This window comes from Saccostrea cucullata, unplaced genomic scaffold, assembly GCF_032062105.1.
Source record: "Saccostrea cucullata isolate Sc308-1 unplaced genomic scaffold, CSIRO_AGI_Scuc_v1 ctg1397, whole genome shotgun sequence".
Taxonomy (NCBI): Eukaryota; Metazoa; Mollusca; class Bivalvia; order Ostreida; family Ostreidae; genus Saccostrea; species Saccostrea cuccullata.
Genome location: NW_026930260.1, coordinates 290784 through 307858, shown reverse-complemented (window position 1 = coordinate 307858; position 17075 = coordinate 290784). Strand labels below are relative to the sequence as shown.

Here is a 17075-nt window from a genome sequence, read left to right as displayed (position 1 = left end):
CGAGAAGAGTTTACATATTACTTGAATGAAGAGGATAACATAATACTGAGCTAAAAATTTTGTGTAAAATATGTTTTCAGTTTAGTTTACAATACAAGCTGTAAATGTGCTGGAGATTTTATTGATGTTGAAGCTTGTAAACAAAACCAATAAACGTAGGACTTATTCACGGCAATGTATGGGAACCAGAGCTGGGAACCAGTCTAGAAGGCAAAGAAAATTCCGCCAAGTAAACAACAAAGAAAGGGATTTGGGATGTTGTCAGTTGTATACATTATGTGGGCCGGTGACTGCAAGGTAATACATGTGTCTTATTTGTTGCGCATAATTTGTTTCATTTAATTATGGAAATTTATCCGTCCCAACCAGTGGCGTAGCTTCGTGTTTTTTTTTTTTTTTGAAAGTGGGGGGGGGGGGGGGCAGGGAATAAAGGGGGGAGTTAAGGGGGGGGGGTAACTTTCTCTCAGTGATAACTACATTTAGTTCCAATTCTTATACTACATTTTTGGTACATTTCTAATAGTGTATGTTGGTTTGGAAAAAAAGTGGGGGGGGGGGGGGCAAGCCCCCCCCCCCCCGGATACTATGCCCGTGCCAACACTGGCAGAAATATAACTAATCTGACTTCAAATTCCTTCCTCTGTTCCCCGAAGTACATGTTACACTCTTCGCTCTCATTTCTTAAAAAATATTCATTGTATATAGTTTTTTGCAGAAGCAAGGAATGTGGAGCTAATGCATGCTGCTAAGGATGGAAAGTTCTTGTGTTTATTGGTTGTTCCTGAGACATCAGTCACAGTTGTACCTTATTTCCATTTTAGGTAATGCCTTTTGATTTTTTTTAAGTAGAGGAACAATGCATTTTTCATTCAATATAAAGCTTCGCTCTCATTTTTTAACAAATTTTCATTGACATTGTATATTTTTGCAGAAGCAAGGAATGTGGAGCTAATGCATGCTGCTAAGGATGGAAAAGTCTTGTGTATATTGGTTGTGCCTGAGACACCAGTCACAGTTGTACCTTATTTCCATTTTAGGTAATGCCTTTTGATTTTTTTTAAGTAGAGGAACAATGCATTTTTCATTCAATATAAAGCTTCGCTCTCATTTTTTAACAAATTTTCATTGTATATTTTTGCAGAAGCAAGGAATGTGGAGCTAATGCATGCAGCTAAGGATGGAAAGGTCTTGTGTATATTGGTTGTGCCTGAGACACCAGTCACAGTTGTACCTTATTTCCATTTTAGGTAATGCCTTTTGATTTTTTTTAAGTAGAGGAACAATGCATTTTTCATTCAATATAAAGCTTCGCTCTCATTTTTTAACAAATTTTCATTGTATATTTTTGCAGAAGCAAGGAATGTGGAGCTAATGCATGCTGCTAAGGATGGAAAGGTCTTGTGTATATTGGTTGTGCCTGAGACACCAGTCACAGTTGTACTTTATTTCCATTTTAGGTAATGTCTTTTGATTTTTTTTTTACATTCAATATAAATGTAAAATTCTAGAGATACTTTTTTTTCAACATTGTTGGATACTTACTACATGATTTTATCTAAAGAAAAGTATTTAAAATATTTCCTCACATTTTTAAAAAGGCCAGGTATGGTGATATGGAGATAATTCATTTTTTATTCAAAATCTTATTTTCCATGCATTTGTACAGGGAGTCTATATACACTTGAGAGGTGAGCGTCAGATTTATTTTGAAGATTGATGACTTTCAGATGTTGTGATGACAATTGTTGAAAGAGATTATCAACATAGAACCAATCCATATGAATGTGCAAGTCAGGTGAGGATTGGACTTCAACATTTAATCAAGAGATGTTTATATACTGCTAAGCTTTATAGTGAAAGCACACCATAAACATTTTAAGCATCTCGGTAAGTTTCATAGATATTACAGATGTATCACTATCATATGTTTGACATTGAGTCGCTTTGTCTAAATTTCCATTATGTTTAGTTATACATGTGTTGTTACTTAAGTATGTCTTCAAAAGCTTGTGCTTTAATTTCAATAGAAGTAATGAAAACCTATTTAAAAATTATATTTTTTTTTCTTTATAATTTTGAAAATTATTATTATTAGGACTTGTACAACACCTGAGTACCCAGATGACTGTTGAACTAATTGGTGAACAAGAAAAGATGTCAGAGAGGGGAATCCAAAACAGATGTCATGATCAAGAAAATGTACTGTTATCAATGATATGATCAAAAATTTGTAAACATGTAGTGATTTAGAATATCTTATCTGTAATATAACTCTTCAATACTTAATTGTTCACACATTATCATCTTATCTGTATATTAATCGCCCCTCTTATATAACCCCCTGCTGATTGTAATGACCTGTGTATTGATTCCTGATCTTAAGGATCTTATACATGTAATGTGCTCCTGATCGTCAGGAGCGGATCTTGAGTACAGGTGTATATATATAGTGCGACAGAATTTTAGAATAAGGTAGGAAGGTGGAAATATAGAAGACTTAGTAGATAGAACTGTTAGAGATAGATAAAGTTACTTACTTACTTGGAATATAACCTAATATTTCTTGGATTTATATGTACATGTGATTATTTAACTTGGATTTTATTTTTAGTGAATTATTTTTCCTGAATGTTTCTGTTTGTGATGTGCTGTGTAAATAAACTGTAGACTAGAATTTCGGCAAGATATGAACAAGGATAAATTGATTTATTCATGCAAACTGACATTATGAAATGTGTTATAAGACTGCCTGATGCGGCGCTACAAACTAACTAGTAAATATCTTGGAGATTTATAGATGAACATGCAAGCATTCTTGGTTTTAAATGTTATTCATTCAGAGTTTTTGCACAAATTCAATTTTCAGTACAGTAATTTAAACTGGATGAGTGATTTTCAGTACAGTTATGTAAAATGAATATGTTACTTTATTTTGATTGTCAGTTTCTCAACAGGACATAATTTATTTTTTTGCAGAACAAAACACACAGAACTTTTTTTCTCTTTGTGCATCATACACTTGTAAATGTTTTACACCATTTTGGTTACATATTTTACATTTATGACGTGTAAATCGAACAAACACATGAAAATATGTGAAGCTGGATACATATGCAAACATGCATCTACCATAACCTATTACACATTTTCCAAGGTGTGTGAAGTCGAGCACATACATGAAAATGTGTGAAGCTGGACACATACACAAATACACATGCATCTGCCACAACCTATTACATATTTTCCAAGGCGTGTGAAGTCGAGCACATACATGAAAATGTGTGAAGCTGGACACATATGCAAACACACAAGCATCTAACACAACCTATTACATATTTTCCAAGGCGTGTGAAGTCGAGCACATACATGAAAATGTGTGAAGCTGGACACATATGCAAACACACTAACATTACCACAGACATAAAAACAAATCTAAATTAAATCAAGCATAGACAGGCTCATGGGGTGAAGCTGGACTCGTACATGATCTCATGCATTTTGCAAACTGCATCCCCGCATCTATTCTAATAGATTTTTCACCATATTTTGTGTTTGTGAATATGTAAAATGCATCATTTTGCATTACAAGTTGAAGATGTTATTAGCCTGTGTATAATAAGTGCAAATCAAATAGCCTTTTATGTAATTTTTTTCACATTTTTAATTCAATTTAAACTGCAAATTTTATTTTATATATGTACATGCACCAGAAAGAATAAATATTGTACATGTATTAGTATTATATTTTAAAGTGAAATGAGACCTCCATTTCATAAGCAGAAATGTAAAATTTATACTTGTCATCTGTATTTCTTTTTTGTATTTTTTCTCACATGTATCTGAATGTTTAAAGGAAAGCAAAAGTCAAAGATAGCTCAATATAATGTTTATATTCAAGGTTATAACTGGATATTGTTTGTGCTGTATATCTGACTGATCATATTATGAGAAGCAAAAATACAGAATATTTTAGATCATTTTTGATTGGAAAATGAAAAATATCAGTATGCCAATTTTTCCCATTGTTATATTTTTAATTACTTTATCATTAATATCAATGTACATATTAAAGATCTATGTCATCCAATTCAGAGAGTTGTAGGCAATCCTGGTGCAGATAATATTTTTTTCCTGTGTTTCGCAGTATAGCGGGAATACTTTGTATGCGAGGAATGTATATCAATGGTTTTGGTTGTATATGTGGGCGTGGCCAAAGAAAAGCCAATGAGAAATGAGTATTCAGTAATATGTTCATATCATTCTAAGCCAGTGCTCTTCAATACATACACATTTTTTTTTGCTTTATATATATCATATTTGTATAAATATACTGGTAATGGAAATAACAAAACTGTTGAAATGTATTTTAATTTTGATTTTTTCATACATGCAAATATTATAGGATGTTCATGCATTTTTAACTATTGCACCGAATGCACGTCCGGCATTCTCCTTTGAGACATTATTTACATAGCGACGGACACAGGTTTTCCATAGTTAACCATCTATGGTTTTTGCCTGGGCGGTTTTTAATGTCAGTGATAGGGATACAATTTATTACATGTAAATTATTTTGCAAATGCATTGCAGTGCTTTATTGTTTCACATTCAATGTAATGTATATTAAAAATTTATGTTTTGTTACATGTATCAAAATAAACGCCAGCTGCTCCAACTAAGCTAACCTGGCTTACATCATTTGAGGTGTAGTCTGTCAAGTGTTTGAGTCGAGTGTTTGAATCTGTAGATGACCATTTCTAATACTAATTTCCACTGGAAATGGATACAAGATAATAAAAACAATATATGACATTTGTCTTAAAATTCTGGGTACTGACTAGATTAGATTCTTTAAACTAACTGTGAAAATCCAAAGAATAAGTGTATTAAACAAAAGTCAGCATTTAAATAAGAATTTTCTACAATATGTATATTTAATGAACTTTAATATGGCATAAAAGGTGAAAGGTTATATTTAATTTCCAAAGAATAAGTGTATTAAACAATAGTCAGCATTTAAATAAGAATTTTCTACAATATATTTAATGAACTTTAATATGGCATAAAAGGTGAAAGGTTATATTTAATTATCTTTTCGTGTAATTAAAGGTTACCTTTTCACCTTTACTTTTTGTAAAGTTAATACAAAGATGACCTTGCTTTTGGGAGCACCTTTAATGAAATTTACTTCACAAGTAAAGTTTTGTAAAGGTGTTTTTTCAAGCAGTGCCTTACACTGAGAGACAATAACAAAATGTCAATAAGTCACACTGATTAACGTTTTGTCCAGCTGCAGCTAATTTTTAAGAACTATTCCCTCTTTGTTAACATAAAAATTTGAACCCCAAATGGAAAGGGATGGGGGGTGTCTTGACCTATGCAGACTGTAATCCACACATGAGAGTATTTAAGGTCTTAATACATTTGAAAGATGTTTTTAAAATTTAATTCAATAAATTACTATATACATGGAGCTGAGAAAGAACTTTGAGATATATCCTAGGATTCATAATATTGAGTTTAAATTTACTTAAAGAATATGTGCATGGTTCATGGGTCTTCCAGATCACTTTGACATATCCATGGTATTCAATCTACACTCCTCTAGAATGCTTCCACATAAGTTTCAGCTTTTCTGGCCCAGTGTTTCCTAAGAAGATTTTTTTTAAAAACCCACTCTATTTTAGTATTTTCTTGATTATCTCCCCTTGAAAGGGGGCCTGGCCCCATCATTTAACAATTTCAATTCCCCTTAACCCAAAGATGCTTTGTACAAACGGACAGTGGGTGATCAGAAAAGCTCACTTGAGCTTTCATCTTAGATGAGCTAAAAATTACTAGAGGTAAGGGGCATAACTGATGCTATAATTGTAAAAAAAATTATGAAATCTTGGTACATTTTTCTCCCTAAAGCAGTTGAAGTTAAATAATTTGTCTTTTTTTTTATTTACCGATGAAGTAGTTAGTCCTGGGTGTCAGGCAATGGGATTTGTCATCCACTGTGCTACAAAAACCAGGTGTCAAATTAGCAAATAATTATCATAATCTCTTTCAAACAAGTTTAAACTTGAGACAGAGCTATGAGCATGGATGATGACCAAGTGTTTTACCTATTAGAACAATAAATTGTTACTGCCAAATCATCTTTAAAATAATGTTTCTTTGTCCTCTCCTGAATCAAGGTAAAATTATTGGTCCTGTGGATAGGTTGGAGAATTTCTTTCCCATAAAATTTCAACAAATTTGTTAATGGGATAAAGAGAATAAAAAGAAAAGAAACCTCTGAAATTTGAAAAAAAAAAATTGAGTTGGCCATTTTTAGTCAGTTGGTCGAGAGAGGGCAACAAAACAATCTTTTTCAGATGGCCTAATGTGTCATATTAAAAACATAGACAATTACATCCAGGAAATATTAACAGATGAAATCAGAATTATTATTACAATTGAGTACCGTATATACTCGCCTATAAGTCGGTCCACCTATAAGTTGGTTGCATTTTTTATGCTTATAAACATGAGAGGGATTGATCCCTAAAAGATACCAACCTTTTTTATAACTTGCCTATAAGTCAGACTAAGAGTTTAGGCCCAAACTTTAACTCCCAAAAAACTTCTTATAAGCGAGTATATATGATATATCTGATGAATTGTTGAATGGTCTGTAACATTTATGTGTCAATTTACAAGTTCCAAACTTTCCTACATGAAAAAAAGGATTTCCTGACATACCCATCCTACCCCTTTCAGGTTGTATCATCAGCAAGTGTGACCATATCTGTTCCCATTTTAGTTTAATACCATGATCTTGTCAATCTTGAAATGAAAATATATTCCTCATCAAAAGCTATATATACTTGTACAAATCTTAAAATTTAAAGTTGAACTGAATAGTATACATATTTATGAGTATACTGGAGGCTACAGAATTTGGGAATGAAGGTCCCTATGGTGTTGACACTACACATAAATATAAAAATGCACTTTAGATCTCTTGCTTAATTTTTTGGTTATTTATCTGCCAAATGCATGCACATGAAATTTAATAAATGAAAATGAAAGTAGAAATAAATTTTCAAAAATTTAGTTAATGTGTTATAATCAGCTGTTATTTCCCTTTTGGTATTATTTCACCTATTCGTTTAACCATCTTCTTCTTCTATTAAAATCATAGATATACCCCTTTTAATTTTCACACATGTGCTTACATACAGACTGTTACAGAGCACTTAGACTAGTACGGTTTACCAATGCATATGAGCCCTAAGCAGATCTGTAATGTCAGCAATATCATGCGTTTTGAAATATAAATATTCTTAGCATTTGTAGATCCTTCTCTTTTGTGTGCATATAAGCTAGTAAAACAACTACAGCTGCAGAAAAATTCCATAGAATAAATAAACAACTTACTTTTAACACTGAGACTGGCGAGCTTGAATCAACACATGTCAACAACCATTATCCACAACTTGTACTTCGTTAGATTCGAACTATTTTCTCGTAGTTTATAATTAAATTTGTTACATGCTGTTAAAATTTATTTTAATTCAAAGTTACATTTAAATTACCAATAAAAGCAATTTAAATTAAATCCTTTGATTTTTTACGATTTGTTGGAAATTTACTTTGCAAAGAACGACTACTCCCCTCGAAAACTGGTTCCCGGCCCCGTAATCGAGACGCTAATGGACGAGTTTACCATGTTAATACCCCGTAGACTTTGAATTTGCCGCCGTGTGTATACGCTGGTTGACCTCGAGGGTTCGGATAAACGGAGGAAGGTTGGAAAAAAAATGATCTAACGATCGGACCATGGTAGAAAGCCAAGGTATTTATATATTTTGAGATATTACGCGAAAAGTGCTTACAGTAACTTGGTGAGACAGACTTTAGGGAAAATTAACCTTGATCCTGAACAATTTCAATTATTTTTCGGAACGAACCTGGGTATAAATAAAAATATTTAAGTAGTGTAAATTACAACTCCTACACTATCATTTCTTTCCGCTAAATGAATTTCAGCAAACCACGTCAGACATGCTTTTTAGGAAAGCTCATACTTGTATATATATGTTATATTCACTTAACAAGTCACTTCTGTAATGTTGTGAGAGAGAGGAAAAAGAACACGTCTGTCTAGTTTACTTACTATTTATTGAGTGACCATCAGATTGAACAAATTCCCATGCATATGATAATGATTGACAACAGATGAAATTAGGGAGAGGAACTTTATCGTGAGAACTGATAATGTCAGAGAGCAGTGCTTGATTGAAAATAAACATTCTGATGCTGGCACTCTAATTGTTAATTATAGATTGACAGATTTAATTTAGAGTATAAACATTACATCCCTCCCTTTCTTTAATTGAAAACATGTACATCGAAATAATTCTAATTACTGTTAGCACTTATCAAAGTTCATGTGGGTTACATTTTGAGAATTGTCAGTAATTTTCTAAATGTTTGTTCAACTTTGATGTCTCTTTCCTCGAACTTTTTACGACAATATATTCATGCACAATTACTAATGTTATGTACAAAATCACTACATAATTATGATTTGGGGATTATTATGCCCCATTACAAATCTTCACACAATGCACACACGTAATCTTTTAGATGCGCTGGTGGTCTGCGCTCGCGAGTTGACCGTCTAGGCTCCGGCTGTGCGGTAATTAAGTCATTACTGGAATCGTCTGGTACCTCGGATGACCTTTCGTCTTCGTTAGTTTTCTTGAAGAATGATGCGTTTCTGGTGACTTCTTTGTTATCATTCTTAGCGGTTATCATAGAGCCTTTTTGTTTAACTACTTCGTACGGCTCGGGACTGTATGGAGTTGATAGTTTGTCCTGTTTTTGTTGTTTTACAAGAACTTTGTCTCCCGGCTGCAGCTTATGATCTAGTGCTCCTCTTCTAATGTCTGCATATCTCTTCATTTTTTCTTTTTCTTTTAGATCTTTGCGAGATATTTCTGTGTTTTTGGACGATGGAATAATCTCGGGAATTCAGGTTTTTAATTTTCTGCCTAGTAGTATTTCAGCGGGTGTTGTGCTTGTTGTTGCATGTGGCGTCGCTCTATTGTTGCGCAAAAAACAGTATAACTCCTGTTTCCAGCTTGTGTGTTCGGCATGTGCGGCTCGAATCGCTTTTCCAATGGTCTTCATGAATCGTTCCGCTTCTCCATTAGCTTGTGGCCATAACGGTGTTATTTTCCTATGTTGAAATCCTACATGTTTTGCGAACTCCTTGAAGAGCGATCCGTTGAACGGGGGTCCATTGTCGGTTTTGACTACATCAGGAATTCCAAATAAGGCGAAAACGTTGTCTAGTTTCGGTATCACTGCCTTTGCTGTTAATTTTGATAGAATTTCGACAACAGGGTACCTCGAATAATCATCAACAACGACCATTAAGTAGGATCCCGACGGAAATGGTCCACAGAAATCCATGCTGACCTCAGACCACGGTCGGTCGGGTAGGGGTGACATCTTCAATGGTGTGTACTTTTGTCCTGGTACTGACGCTTGACACGGAACGCATCCTTTACAAAATTCTTCTACTTGCTTATCTATGTTGACAAACCAAACCTTTTCTCTGAGTAGCTGTTTAGTACGGACTATCCCCTGATGACCTTCATGCGCTAATTTGATCACTGTTTGTTGTAATGATCTCGGAATGACCAACCTGTTTTCGATGAGTAACACGCAGTAGTTTCCGTCTCGGTGTAAAGTTAGTTCATTTTGCCTTCGTCTAAAAGTTTCAATTGTTTTATCGAGGACTTTAGATTCAGGAATCTTTTTCTCGGAAGTAATTGCTTCAATTACTTGTTGAAGGACAGGGTCTTTTAGGGTTTCATCACTGATTTCAGCTAAGGTCAAAGTCTTTGGTACGGCATTCTCTGTTACGTAGTTAACGTATTCCTCGGCGATGTCTGACAGACTGCTGATCTTTGTTGACTTAGACGGATGCCTGGACATGTAATCTGCCGCATTTGTTTTCCCTGGACGGTACTGTAGCCTAAAATGATATGGTTGCAGTTTTAATCGCCATCTCTCTATTCTCGCGGGAGGCTTTGAGTGCGGATTATTAAAAATCGCTTCCAATGGCTTGTGGTCGCTAATGACTTTGAAATCTTGTCCAAACAAATACAGATGAAAATGCTCACATCCCCAAACAACTGCCAGTGCCTCGCGCTCAGTTTGTGAGTATATAGTTTCCACATCATTTAACGCACGACTTCCGTACGATATGACTTTGCCTTCTTGTGTTAATAACGCACAAAGTCCTACGGGACTTGCATCAACAATCATTGTTGTTTCTTTTGACGGATCAAAATATGCCATAACTTTGTCACTTGTAAGTTCACGTTTCAACATGTCGAATGCTTTTTGTTGATTAGGTTGCCACTCAAACTTCACATTTTGCTTGGTTAGCTCTCGTAATGGCGCAGTAATTGTTGAATAGTTGGGAATAAATCTCCCTACATAATTTGTCATGCCTAGGAAGCTCCTGACTTCACTTGCATTTGACGGTATCTCAGAGTTCTTTATCGCATCCACTTTTCTCGGGTCTGCGGAAATTCCTTCTGAACTGAATACATATCCATAGAATTCAATTTGCGTTTTGTTGAATTCACATTTTTCTTTGTTTAATGTGAGGTGTTTTTCCTCAAGTCGTTTAAAGACTGCCTCTAGATTTCTGTCATGCTCCTCGCTATTTTGTCCAAACACTATGATGTCATCACTTATGTTCCGAACTCCTTGTAAACCTTCAAGCGCTGTACTAAGCGAGTTCTGGAATACTTCTGCTGCTGAAGAAATTCCAAAGCTTAGTCGTTTATATCGATGTAATCCAACATGGGTTGAGAACGTTGTAATGTTCCGAGAATCTGGGTGTAATTCCAGCTGATGATACCCAGCATTCAGGTCGAGTTTGGAAAATACTTTAGATCCATTGAGATCAAGAATCATGTCATCAATGGTTGGCGTGACATGGCGTTCACGTTGTATTGCTGTGTTGGCTTTTCTCATATCCACACACAGTCTAATTTCTCCAGGTTTCTTAGGTTTAGGAGCTACGACGATCGGAGAGACCCATGGTGTGGGACCATTAACCTTTTCAATGATGTCGAGTTTCTCTAATTTCTCGAGTTCTTTTTCAACTTGTTTCCGGACATGGAACGGAATTCTTCTGTGTGGTTGTGAAACAGGTTTCACAGATTCATCAACGTGGAGTTTTACTTGCTTGTGTTTGAGTTTTCCGATCCCATTGAACACTTTCGGGTACTTTTGACACAAAAATTAAATTTTGTCATCACTTAGAGATGCTATTTTCTGCACAATTTGCAGTTGAACACATGTATCGTATCCAAGTAAACAACCAGAGTTCCCTTTAACAACATAGACATCCGCAATCTCAATTTTGTTTTTGTTTTCGATTGTTGCTTGGAATTTTCCGATAATATCAAGGGTAGTTTTAGAACCATACGCGAATACACGGGTATCCGCCTTCCGCAATTTCACATTATTTTCAAGTTTCCTGAATGTGCTTTCGTCTAAGACGTTGATGCTTGAGCCTGTGTCAACTAGAACATTTACGGGTATCCCGTTGATTTCAACTTTGATACGCGGTTGTCTCCTGGTAATGGAATTAATTTGATCCAACCCAAAGAGATATTCACAAGATTCTGAATCAGAGTCGCTATTACATGCCTCTAGCTGTCTCACAGATTTGGGTTTACGATTTATTGATTTGCTCTTTGATCTGCAGACGGATGCGAAATGGCCTATCTTGTGACATGCGTTACATGTCTTACCTTTTGCCGGACACGGTCCTTTCAGATGGGGAAATTGTCCACCACAGTTGAAGCATTTCTCCTTTGAGGGTGTGTCTGTCCGATCCTTAGTACCACGTTTTCTTTCCAGAAATTTGGGTGCATTGCGCCGTTTCCTCATTGCATGCACTTCCTCAGAACTTTTGTCGGTCTTCTCGATTTCACTTGCCTGTTTATCCGATAGTTCTAGTGATCTTGCCAGCTTGAGTAGATCTTCTAGGTTCATGTCGTCCCTCAGTGCTCGTCTTCTTAGTCTTGTTGAGCTGCATCCCTGAATTATCTGTGATTTCACTTCTTTGTCATTGTTGTTGAATTCACAAGTTAAAAGTTAACGACAATTGTCTAAGTTTGGTGTGGAACGTGTCAATTGTTTCTCCGGGTTCTTGCTTGGCCTGCCTGAATTTGTACACTTCAAATTCAGTGTTTTTCTTTGGGGCGAAGTATTCAGTCAACCTTGCTACCGCCGTGTCGTAATCATCACCTGTGTTAGGTAATGTCTCAAAAATCTCATTTACCTCCTCTCCAGCATAGTGGAATAGCAGAGCTCTCTGTCTGGCTTTGTAGTTCTTAACTCCCATCGCAAGAATGAGATTGTCCAGTCTCAACTTCCATTTCTTCCAGCGTATGTCCGTTGCATTTTCATGCACAGAAAATGGTGGAAAGTTTGGTAATGCCGACATATTGGATAAACTTTTGCTACAAGTGTACTACACAGTAGAACTAGTATATATCCAAAAGATTATTCACAGAATCCTCGTCGCCATTGTAATGTTGTGAGAGAGAGGTAAAAGAACACGTCTGTCTAGTTTACTAACTATTTATTGAGTGACCATCAGATTGAACAAATTCCCATGCATATGATAATGATTGACAACAGATGAAATTAGGGAGAGGAACTTTATCGTGAGAACTGATAATGTCAGAGAGCAGTGCTTGATTGAAAATAAACATTCTGATGCTGGCACTCTAATTGTTAATTATAGATTGACAGATTTAATTTAGAGTATAAACATTACAACTTCTTGTCTAGTAATATGGATAAACATGTTTGTTACAAAGCTATCTGTGCTTGTATTTAATTCTCACGAGAAGTTTGTAGAATGGATTACTTTTAAATTTCACAGACGTCTTAAGTAACTCGGACCTAAAACTATTCGTTTAAACATACCCTGTTTGTATGTTTTAAGGTGGTACCAACAATAATACGCATTGCTCAGATTCAAAATATGCCTGATGTAACGTGGAGGAAAAATTTACCGACATACAGAAAATTTGTTTGTAAAACAATATCCTTCCAAAATCAACGATAAAAATATCGTCCTCTTGCAGCCAATTACAAATTCTGCATAGTATGTTTGATTATACTGGCATCATTGTTTCGAGCAAGATATGGACCCATCACTGTTATAAAGTGGCCAGTTGTTGACACAGTGATCATGGGTTTCACTAAAGGACGTCCCTTACGTAAGCTAAAGAATGTCTTTGGAAAATTTCAACCCTTGTTTATGTAAACCCTTGTTTATGTAAATACATTTGTCTCATTCAAAATCACATGATTACCAGCATGACTGCTTCCAAAAAGAGTTAAGGCATACGGTGACGTCCCCATATGAGTGAAAAAATCTCAAAAGGGACGTTAAACAATATACAATCAACCAATCAAGTGTAGTTGTAACAGAGGCAAGTAAAAGTCGTTTGGATTTTTAAGACAATTGAATCTTGGGTACCTTGGGTATCTTGGGAGCTTCTTCCCATCCTTTCTTCTTTCAATATACAACAATCCTTTCTGACGTACATGAATTGAGAAAATGTCATTATTTTTTTTTCGGGATGCATTTGGAGGTCTTCATTTTGGATAGAAGAAATAGTTGGAACAGAACTCTGCTAGACATTGGTCATTAAAGTCCTCTCTATCAAGGCGAGCGTAATACTTATCAATGATGGATGGCATCCATATATTCTTTTGAATGAAGAGCACTCAAAGGAAGACTCATTCTAAATGCATAATTTCTTGCAGGGATAAAAGGACCTGTCTTGTCCATTCCTTGAGATGCAAACTGCATATTCTGTATACAGCTTCTTGGGTCGACACTTCTTTGTTTTGTATATATACCTGTAATATTTGTTTCATTGCCAAAGCGGCGTCTTTATTTCCCTCCCTGGCTTCTCTTTGTTCATCTGCTAGCAGTTCTCCAATTTCTGCTTCTGCTTTGCTAATGTAAGATAGAATGTAAGCTACGCATGAGTTCGGGTCTATTATATATTGTATATCCATGTTAACATTCCAGGCTGTGAGAAAGGTTTGATTGTAATTATTTATCCATGTATCAATTAGACCTCATTTGCGATATGCAGTTCCTTTTGGTGATAGTTTTCAAATTATCTACAGACGCTGAGTAGGAGACGTTGCAGGACTGTAGGATGCTATCTATTAATGAATCTTCTACTTTCTCTGTTGAGCTAATGATACTCCATACATCTTTTACTATTTGTTTTGGCGATCTTTAAGTTGTTGCTTTGCACATTTTGTTAATCTCCTTATAGTTGGCATATCTAATCCTCCCTAACAAAAACTATAGTTAACTATAGTTTACTTTGTAAATCAAAGTTCCAAAGTTTTCGTCAAAGTTAATCAAAGTTCCAAAGTTTTTGTCATAGTAAATCAAAGTTCCAAAGTTTTCGCCATAGTAAATCAAAGTTCCAAAGTTTTCGCCAAAGTTAATCAAAGTTCCAAAGTTTTTGTCATAGTAAATCAAAGTTCCAAAGTTTTCGCCAAAGTTAATCAAAGTTCCAAAGTTTTCACTATAGTAAATCAAACAATGAGGTAATCAAACAATTGAATGACAATGAGTAAACAATTAGATAAGTTGTACTTTAGATATGCCACAGGAGGGAGGATTTCTGGGCGGATGATCCAACTGTACACATCATCCTACAATAAATATAAACAAATAAAGTTTATGATGATATACAGGGTTTCTTATTGTTATACTCCCTGCAAACGAAGTTGGGGGGGGGGTATATAGGAATCACCTTGTCCGTCTGCCTGTCCCTCCGTCTGTCTGTGCAATTAAGTCCGGTCCACATCTTTTTTACCGAGAGACGCTCCACACAAAGGTTGCCCATGACCCAAGGGTGTGTCATGACCTTGAACCAAGGTCATTTAGAGAGGTTCAAAGTCACTGGAAGAAAAATTTCATAATTCGTGTTCGGTCCATATCTTTCTTATGGATGAACTTGGAAGGTTCTCAGTTCACACAAAGATTGCCTATGACGTAAGAGTGTGTCATGACCTTCACCCAAGTTTACTTGGGGAACTGGAAGAAAATTTTCATAATCCATGATGGATACATATTTTTCTTATGGAAAAACTTGCTTCTGAAAAACCCAGCGGGGGTATTTTGTCCCCTTTGGACGGTTCTTGTTTGTGTGTGTTATAATGCATTCTTAAGATTTTTTTTTCAAATCATGTTGTAAAATATGAAGTCATGATGGATGTATACTGAAAATATGACACAAAAAGATACATTCTTACAGCAGCTTATTTATTATGTAAATGAGTTTGATTTTTAAGCCCCTCTGAAGATGAAACTAGGATTTCTGGAGGAAACGTTTTTATACGCCCGTCTTAAGACGGGACGTATTATGTTATAGGCTTCATGTCCGTCTGTCTGTCCGTCTGTCCGTCCGTCCGTCTGTTAGCTTTTCTCGTGTCCGGCTCATAACTTGAATACTATAAGGCCTAGAGTTATCAAACTTTGTCAGCTGATACATCTTGGGTAGAAGGTGTGTCGCGCACAAAAAGTAGGTCGCTCTGACCTATAATTAAAAAGTTATAGCCAAATATGGAAAAATCCTGTCCTGTCCATAACTAGAAAACTATTAGACTTAGAATCATCAAACTTGGCCACTTCATGCATCCTAGGTAGCGGGTGTGTCGCGACCTATTTCAAGGTCACTGTGACCTTTAATTTAAGTGAAATTTAAAAAAAAAAATGTCTTGTTTTCTCTTCATTTACACACTCCAAAAAATGTAAAAGTATTGCACTATTCTTATTAGAAAAATGTTAAATCAAGAAAATACTTATTTTTTTAAGCATATACTTGACAGCAATCTATAACAAATGTAATGTATGTTAAAGAAATTCCACCACTCCCATGAGTTTAATTATCAAGCACTGGTCAAGAAGAATTTTGATAACAGAAAATTGCATGTCAAATTAGAGAAATTAATGAGTTTAGTGTGAGGGAGAGCATCGATGCTATCTATATCCCTTGAGTATTGGGTCAAATGGGTAATCCTGTTGGATTAAAAATAGCTCTTGTTGGCTAGCATAAGTTTTAAAATGAATTTGATGAGAAGTAAATAAAACTAATTTGATTTTGCATAATAAACTATTTTGATATTACATAATATTATGAACTTTAAAAAAATAATTTTATGGAGGTGGGGTGGAATCAGCATGTCCATATGAATTGCATATTAAAACCTGTCTGCCATTAAATCTAACAAAAAAATCATTGAGGTTTTATATGTTTTAAAAATGCTTTATGGTAGATAGTGCAGATCCAATAATCTCTTGGGAGTAATGAGTAGACAAGCATCCAGTTAAAGATTAATTAATGTGTTCAGTGTAGCAAGGCTATAGTTGTCTCAATCATTTCTTCAGAGCATTATCTTAATTAACTGACAGTGCATCCTTTGGGAATTAGACAGAAGAACTGTTGGTCAGTTTATATTTGATGGCCAGCCTTTTATTTTCAAAATTAATTAGGTATAGATTAAGTTGTTAAGACTAATTTGATATTGTTTAATATGATAGGCATTTGGCAAGGTCTAACACAACCAGTATAGAAATCTATGAATGATGCAGTATATGTTATAATTAATGCCTACACCACAGGAGATGGATAAACACATTTTTTAAGGAGTCGAAAAATCATGGAAATCTTAAAATCAAGGTTGACATGATTTTCTTGCACTTTTAATTGTTTAAGATAATTGTAATTTTTTGACGGGCGTATCATGCTGTGGCGTGGCACTTTATTTTCAGAATGCAAAACATTTTTTGGAGAATTTTGTATATTGATAATAACTGGAAACGTTATTTGGATAACTGTTTTATTTTTTGGACAAAATCTCTAAAAGCATTCTAAATCGGCCCACGGGATTGTGCATTTTACACTGGAAGTCAGCGAAAACACATTGCCATTTTTAGACATTCAAATATTTTATACTCA

General features: G+C 35.1%; 1 long non-coding RNA gene and 1 pseudogene across 3 annotated transcripts; one reads left to right on the top strand and one right to left on the bottom strand.

Annotated features, from left to right (window-relative positions):
* The first annotated feature begins 24 nt into the window (after positions 1-24).
* On the top strand, positions 25-4698 carry LOC134283433 (uncharacterized). Of its 3 annotated transcripts, none has more exons than XR_009995480.1 (6): positions 25-297; positions 716-821; positions 932-1247; positions 1352-1457; positions 1728-1795; positions 2096-4698. It is a non-coding gene; the product is annotated as an uncharacterized LOC134283433 (long non-coding RNA). The 3 variants fall into 3 exon arrangements; XR_009995478.1 differs by having other exon boundaries at positions 1667-1795; XR_009995479.1 differs by lacking the exon at positions 932-1247 and having other exon boundaries at positions 1667-1795.
* A 4308-nt stretch (positions 4699-9006) lies between these two features.
* Positions 9007-12060, bottom strand: LOC134283421 (uncharacterized protein K02A2.6-like; annotated as a pseudogene).
* Between the last annotated feature and the right edge of the window lie 5015 nt (positions 12061-17075).